Genomic DNA, 7,837 nt, shown 5'->3' on the forward strand with positions numbered 1-7,837 from the left:
TTTTTAAAGGGATCAAATACATAAACATCAAAGAAAGACTGCCCTGAAGCTAAAAGTTGTATCAGGAAACCCCCTGCTTTCTTATGTCCCCAATGTTTCATACATAAGACAATGGATCTGGTAATTATAATGTTCTTTTTTTTTCACTTTACACAGTAAAGTAAAGGAAGGGAATTTAAGAAGCTTTCCATTAGCATATAATGACTACTGATGAACCACTCAAAAACAGAAGAATTCCAACATGCATAAGGTCAGAGTCTACTTGGTTGCTTTTTCTGCTATGTATTTTGGAACCATTTGACAGTTTTCCATTTTAACGTTTTGAGGGATTTTTCTTGGTAGAATCCAGACAAGGACTGCAGAAGTTTTGCCATCTGCAAAAAGAGTGGGCTGGATTAGATCAGCAAACACTTTGGGTTCCATAATAATATTTTTGTTGGTCCACAGAACTCCTCTAAGGAATACAAAACATCAGAAATGAATTCAAGCACATAAAAACTGATTAATGGATAGGCCACAATATTGCCACTTTACAACACTATTAAATGAATAGCAAATACAGAAATAGCATTAAATTGTTTATAATATTCATGGCATATCATATCATCTGATTAAGATATTTTTGATACGTTATAATATCCACTCGAGGCATTTTAGAAAAGAAATCAAGTAATTTTCTGCTTAAGAGGCAGAATGACTGAACAGCAAAACATGGTTTTATTATCAGATAGTCCTGGGTTCTATGTATACCTCCATTACAGTGTAACCTGAACAAGTTATTTAACTTCTTTAATCCTCAGTTAACTCTATTCAAAATGGGTTTGGCAATACTTAATAGCCCACAGAGTAATTCTGAAAATTACATAGGCTAAGATATTTGAAAGTACCTAGGGCTAAACTTGACAGATAAAATGCATTAAAATGTCCTTTTCCCCCATTTTCTATCATTCCAGTAAGTTTCAGTACAATTACCCCTAAAATTTAAGAGATTGCATTTTAGAGTCAGTTCTAGCATTTCCCTTTAAATCTCTCATACAAACACTTCACAATGACATAAAAGTACTGGGCACAATTTTAAATATGATCATGTTGGGTTAGTGGTCCAACAGTTTAAATTTATTTTCACTTTAATTGGCCTGGCTTAGAAAAAGATGATCGACCCTTGGATAATATCAGTTCAAAGGACCTCCTTAGCTCTAAAATTTCTCTAAAGCAACTTAGAAGTGTTGAAGACTGAAAGTGGGGCAGGGGTAGCTAGGTTTAAAATGAGCTGTCCCTGGTGCTGAAAAGGAAAAAAATGTACCTAAACTCTCCTCATTTAGATGCAGTGAGAAAAAGCCATTCTACTTAGAGGGTTGTGGGGACCATGGTCTCGGGGAACATCTAGCTCAATTGGCATAAATAGTTTATAAAGAAAATGTTCTACAGTCTACCTTGGTGAGTAGCGTCTGGGGTCTTAAAAGCCTGTGAGCAGCCATCTAAGATACTCCACTGGTCTTACCCCTTCGACAGCATGGGAGAATGAAGAAAACAAGATACAAGGGAAAGATGAGTCCAAAGGACTAATGGACCACAACTACCACAGCCTCCACGAGACTGAGTCCAGCACAACTAGATGGTGCCCAGCTACCACCACTGACTGCTCTCACAGGGATCACAACAGAGGGTCCCAGACAGAGCTGGAGAAAAATGTAAAACAAAATGCTAACTCACAAAAAAAGACCAGACTTGCTGGCATGACAGAGACTGGAGAAACCCCAAGAGTATGGCCCCCAGACACCCTTTTAGCTCAGTAATGAAGTCACTCTCAAGGTCCACCCTTCAGCCAAAGATTAGGCCCATAAAACAAAACGAGACTAATGGGGCACAACAGCCCATGGACAAGGACGAGAAGGCAGGAGGGGACAGGAAACCTGGTAATAGGGAACCCAAGGTCGAGAAGGGAGAATGTTGACATGTCGTGGGGTTGTTAACCAATGTCATAAAACAGTATGCGTACTAACTTTAATGAGAAACTATTTGTTCTGTAAACCTTCATCTAAAGGACAATTAAAAAGAATTTTTTAAAAAGCCATTCTACTTAGTGAAAAGCCTGGATTGAAGCCTGTTTGCTATCAAGAGAGTGAAATTACTCAGGTACCCCCAGAATAAGGAGTGATCATCCTCTTCAACTAACTAAAAATGTTAGGAGCATGCCAAGGGAAGAGAGAGGAAAGGGACCTCCACTAGCTCAGCCATAAGGCTGATATGTGCTGAAACCCAATTTCCTACACATCGACTTAATTCATAGATTATTTTTAAATATATAAATATACTGCTTTCAATGTTCCCAGTGACCCAAACTAGTCCTTATAAAATGTATCTAAACTGGTGTCCCATCCAGCCCAGTTTAATGAAAAGATAAACTCATTTATGATTACTAGCATTCATTTGCATATTAAAATGTGATCATGCCATTTGAAGGGATTCTCTTAAATCAGCACCCCCACCCATATAATTTATAGCCCAAATTTTTCATGTGGATTGACAAAATTTTGAATATGTAAAGTCAAAATCGTTAACTTCTTTGATTTTTTCATCACTGATCACTGGTTACAAAAAAAACTGACTTAACAAATCATTTGTGTGAATGTGGCAACACCCTCATCTTCCTTGGGTGGTCTACACATTTTATTCTAACAAGCCAACAACAGGTATTTATTCAAGTCTGCTATATGCCAAGTCCTGACATTAAGGGTCTGAAGGTGGAATCAAAATTGCAAGGTAAGGCTCTTGGCCTTTAGGAAATTAAGGTATTCTAAAGCTAGAGATCAATAGGATATCATCTGCGCCTTTTATGAGCCCCCAGACACTGCTAGGACTTCCCCTTCAGCATTTGCCTTAGTTGACTTTATATTTTAATTCTCTGTATATTTATTCGGAACCCTGGTGGCCCAGTGGTTAAGAGCTATGGCAGTTTAAATCCATCAGCCGCTCCTTGGAGACCCTATGGGGCAGTTCTATTCTATCCTGTAGGGTCACTATGAGACGGAATTTTTTTTTTTTTTGGTATATTTATTCAATTCTATCAGACTACAAATTCCTTGAGAGCTGGTTACCCCTTGCTCAATTTCTCTTAGTTGTCTACCACAGTAGGAACTTGCTCACTGAAAGAACTAAACAAATTGCTCAATCAAATTAAATTAATCAATGTTGGTTGTGGCAGTCAGAGAAGGTTTCTTAGGTATGTGGACTTGAATTTTAAGAGAGCCTTGAAGAATGATAGGATTTTGAAAGGTAAGGCCATGCTTTCTGTTAGGAGAAAAAAAATCAAAGCAAAGGTTTGGACTTCGCTACCTCAACCCACAGGCGGTACGGTGAGCACAGACACCCAGATAGTATGTGCCAGAATGTTTTCCCCCAGACCAATGCATGAAATATTTCTCTCTTAGCACTGAGTCCTATGTTTATTCAGGAAAAAATGATTTTGCATGACTTTCTCTCTCACGTCATTATGAGTAATTCTTCTGAAAGACTCATGATATCATTGAGAGCCTGCTGAGTTGGCAGAAAACCCTGAAGGACCCAGATAGGGATCATTTACACACAGCAGTGTGTCTCTGTCTTAAGCATCCTACTTAGAACTTGGCACACATGCTTCCTCTCTTCAAGTGCAAGTTTAAACTATCTTCAGAAGTCTCCCCTTGGTTACAATTTAGGGGAGTATGTAAGTTTATCAGTATTGTGGATACATTGTCAATGACTTCCTGCCAAAGACCACCAGCAACACATCAAGAGCTGAACAAGTTGGGTTTATTTCTCATTGCAGCAAGAGACAACAAACACAGTGGAGAACTGTGGGGGTATTTCAGTTATTCGGTGTTAGAAAGGGCTTATTATAGGATTTGGTCTTCTGTTAAGTGATTTGGGGGAGGGCTTAAGGAAGTGGGACTTTGGTCTGGATTGGATGCTGTCAAAAATTGGGGGGAGTTTTATGTTTTGGTGTCTTAATAAATCTTTATCTAGAGGAAGACAAGACTAGACTGAGGCTAAAGCTGTAATTGGTTTAAAAAAAAACAGCAGCAACTCTTTAGTTAGGATACAGATATGCTTGGTCATTTTTGTGGTTGGACAATGTTCATGTTTTCTCTGTGTTCAGATTACGGAGCGGTCCTGATTTTGCCTTGATCCATCATAATCACAGAGTGACCATATCTGACGTTGGTGTTTTGGGAAATTGTTTATGTTCAACAGGAGAACACCAAAGCCTAGTTGTAAGTGCAAGGCCAGCTTCTAGGAACACCAAGGCCTAGCTGATATTATCAGGCCAGCTCCCAGATGTCATGGACTGATTTTCTTTGCTCACAAACATATATAGAACTATGAGACTAGAATTATAACAAATACCATTAACCAGATGTTTGTGATATTCCAGGTATTATTTTAAGTGCTTTCTATGTTTTAACCTATTTCATCCTCCCAGGAGCCTGATGCAGTACATATGAATATTATTCCCAATTTCCAGAAGAGGAAATTGTGGCATAAAAAGGTTCAGTTACTCATCTAACGTATCATAGCTGGTAAGTAGTGAAGCAAGTACTCAACTCTACTACTGAACATTTATATTGTCAATCTGTATATTATCTTGTCTAGGTGTACAATAAATTGTCGACAGAGGTTACCTTTGAAAGGTGGTGGGGAAAGAGGAGTCTTTTTGTTTCCTTTTTTTATTTTCTAAATTGTCTATAATTAATGTGTATTATTTTTAATCAGGAAAAGTAATAATTTATGGATTACCGGTGGTAGCTCCATTCCTAAGGTCATCGTCCCAAATGCAAACCCAAGTCTTTTGGGTGGCAATGGTCCCCTGAACGTCTGAATCCAAAGAGAAGAAAAATCAGGAGGAGGCAATGCCCCTCCTGCTCTACCTCTCTCTTGCTCCAACTCAATTTAGGCAACACTAACTGGAACACTCACAATAAAAAGGGGCTTGAAGATCCACTCTCAGCTGGTTCTGTGTCTTTGAATTAAAGCAGGGTGGAAGTTCCCCCAAACAGGCATCCAGACAGGAGTGGAGCTGAGAGGACAAGGAGCCAATGCCTCGGCCTCAAAGGCCCGGCCATCTGAGCAATGCTGGGTTTCTCCAGCTCTAAGATTTGGTCTAGGCACTGAGAGGGGACACAGAGCTTCCACCAGCACATTTAGCCTGAGTGAGGGCTTACATTAAAGGGCCAGAAATTCTAGGGACAGAGGAGAGCGAACCAAGATTGGGAGGGAACTGTTTGGAGGAACAAAGACGTCACAATAAAAAGAACTTCGCCAAAATGTTACAGGCTCCCAAGGAGACCTGTCGGCTTGTTTCCCTTCTTGTCTCTTTCTCTTGTCCCTGAGCTGGCATCAGGACACATGAAACATCCCTGTTCGCTCCCGCGCAGAGAACGACCTTAGGTCTCCTTAGAGATGCCCACCCACCAGCTGCTGCCGGCTCAGCTGCAAAGAGCTGGGTTCGCAGTATTTCCCAACGTCACCCCCCAGCCCTGCCCTTTCCGTCTGCCCTGGCTGAGAGCCACGCAGGGCATCCACCCTGCCGCTAAGCACCTCCGCTGCGCAATGGTGGGTGGTTTCCCAAAGCGTGTGCCCTCGCAGCTACTCGCGCTCGCCTCGCGGCTTGCAGGGGCACAAGTCAATGAGGCTTTTCCCTCCGCGATCATAGTGAATCAGCAAAGCGCTGCGGAGCAGCGGCATCTCCGCTAGCAGAAATGAAGATGCTGGGGGAAGGGCACATGTGGAGTGTTGCAGGGGAATCTCTAGCCCTTCCCAGTGTGTCCCTACCGGGGATGGCAATCCTGGGGTGGAGGTGGGGCGGCTGGAAGCTGCTGGACCTAGGCGTTCAGGGGAGCCTATTGAAATGGACAGCGGGATGGGGAATGGCGAGGGCGAGCAGAGAAAGTGAACGAGGGTACGGATGGGTGGAACACCTAGGGAGCGCAAGCAGAGCAGGGCGTTTGCGCCCCCGGGGTGGGCAACGCAGCAGTTGCAGGTGATGTGGAGGGAAGAGGGTCTGGGATGGCGGAAGGGAGGAGAGGAACCAAAAAAGGAGGATTTCCCAGCCCACGACTTCCTGTTTCCAGTGTGCAAGTTCCCAAGTTCAGTTTGAGAAGTGGAGGGCTGACTGGCATTGGGGAGTCTGGGATGGGAACGTTAGGGAAAAGCCTCCCTGAGTCGCGTTTTCCCATCCACTCTCTCTCTCTCCTCGCCTATTTCTCTTTCTCTCTCTCTCTCTGCCTCCCTCCTCCTGCTCCTCCTCCTCTTCTCCCAATTCCGTCTTCCTTCAGCTTTGATTAATATGCAAGTCCATGCTCAGCAGTGCGGGCCACACTCCAGGGACCGCGCCGCCAGCCTCCGCCGCCTCCCGCTCGACCCTTAGCACCCTGAGGTCAAGCAGGAGCGACTGGAGGGAGGTGCGGAATGGGGAGGCCTAGCACTCGGGGCGCACAGCCTGGAGACCCTTCGCCGCGCGCCAGTCCCCCCCCCCCCCCCCGGCCGGAGAGGGCGCTTTAGTGACCCAGACTCCGAGATCCAGCTCGGTCTGCGTTGCAGTGAACAGACCCAAAGACTTGGAGCGCGCAACGAAACGCGCTAAATTGTACCTGTGCGTGGCCGTTCCTGCCGCCGCCGCAGGTCTATTCCGGGCCCGAAGCCGGTGCCCGCCTTCTCGCGGCATTCTGCGGAGGGGGAGTGCGAGGGGAACCACAGCGGCTGCCCGCGAGCTCACGGCTGGCGCGCACACGCACACGCCCAACTTTGCCGAGCGGTTGGCGCCCCCCGGGCTCCCCCGCGCCCCCTGTGGCTCACACGCTAAGAGACCAGTATCTCTCCCGGTCTGAGATAAGATGCCGCCCATGCCCACAACCGAGCTTTTGGAGCAAGAGAGGGTGCGGGTGGGGGAGAAAAGGGAGTAACGCTACTGACTCCCCGGCTAGCCGTTCTCAAACAACTCTCTGCCCGCTGGGGTGCCCGTGCCGGCCCACTGCACCAGGTCCCCCAGACCCGCCAGTGACGAGAGAGAGAGGAGGAGAAGGAAGGGCGGAGAACCGGGAGCCCCAGAGACGGGCGGCTCTACTGCCTGACGGTCTTTATCAGCACTTTAATTACTGGGGGACAGGATGGGGAGGTTGGGGTGCGCACAGGAGAACTGCCTAGCCCCAATCCACTGTGAAGCGACCCTATATGAGAGCGCGAGAGAAAGATTATTCACGGACGTCTTTTGGGTGGACGTGCCCCAGACGCACTCCCGGGCCCTGTGGTCCAAGCTAAAACTGCAGTGTTGGGAGTATTTTCAACGGCTCTTACTTGGGAGGAGGCGTGATTTCCCTGTTCGAGCGTCTTCGCTCCCCACCCCCTCTCGGCACCAGCCAGTGCGCGCCACCACCTGAGCCTGGCAAGAGCCAGGGCGCACGCAGTCTTCAGCCTCCTCCTTTCTGCCTCTGGGGAGACTTGGTTCTGAGCGGGTCCGCCAGGCACCCCCCGGGAGAACTCTTTACTTTTTGTTTGGGAAATCGAGGCCATTTCTTTATTCATCTCCGGGTCTCCCCGCAGGAGAGCAGAGAAAGGGAGGGGCCCGCGCGGCGGGCCGGGCCAGGGGAGGGGAGGGTTACGAGGGGAGGGGACTGGGTGTAGCCCGGAATTCTCCGTCCTCGTGTTCCCCGGCTGGCGCGCAGAGTCTCCCCGCCATAGCGCCGCCGCCGCTCCCCGCGCCAACCCGGTCGTTGGCCTTGGGGGTCCGGTGAGTGGGGTCATGACGCGCCGCGGGGGCTAGTCCGCGCCCCTCCCGCGCTGAGCGGGGACGCGGCCGCGC

The sequence above is a fragment of the Trichechus manatus genome, unplaced genomic scaffold, assembly GCF_000243295.1.
Source record: "Trichechus manatus latirostris isolate Lorelei unplaced genomic scaffold, TriManLat1.0 scaffold00100, whole genome shotgun sequence".
Classification (NCBI taxonomy): Eukaryota; Metazoa; Chordata; class Mammalia; order Sirenia; family Trichechidae; genus Trichechus; species Trichechus manatus.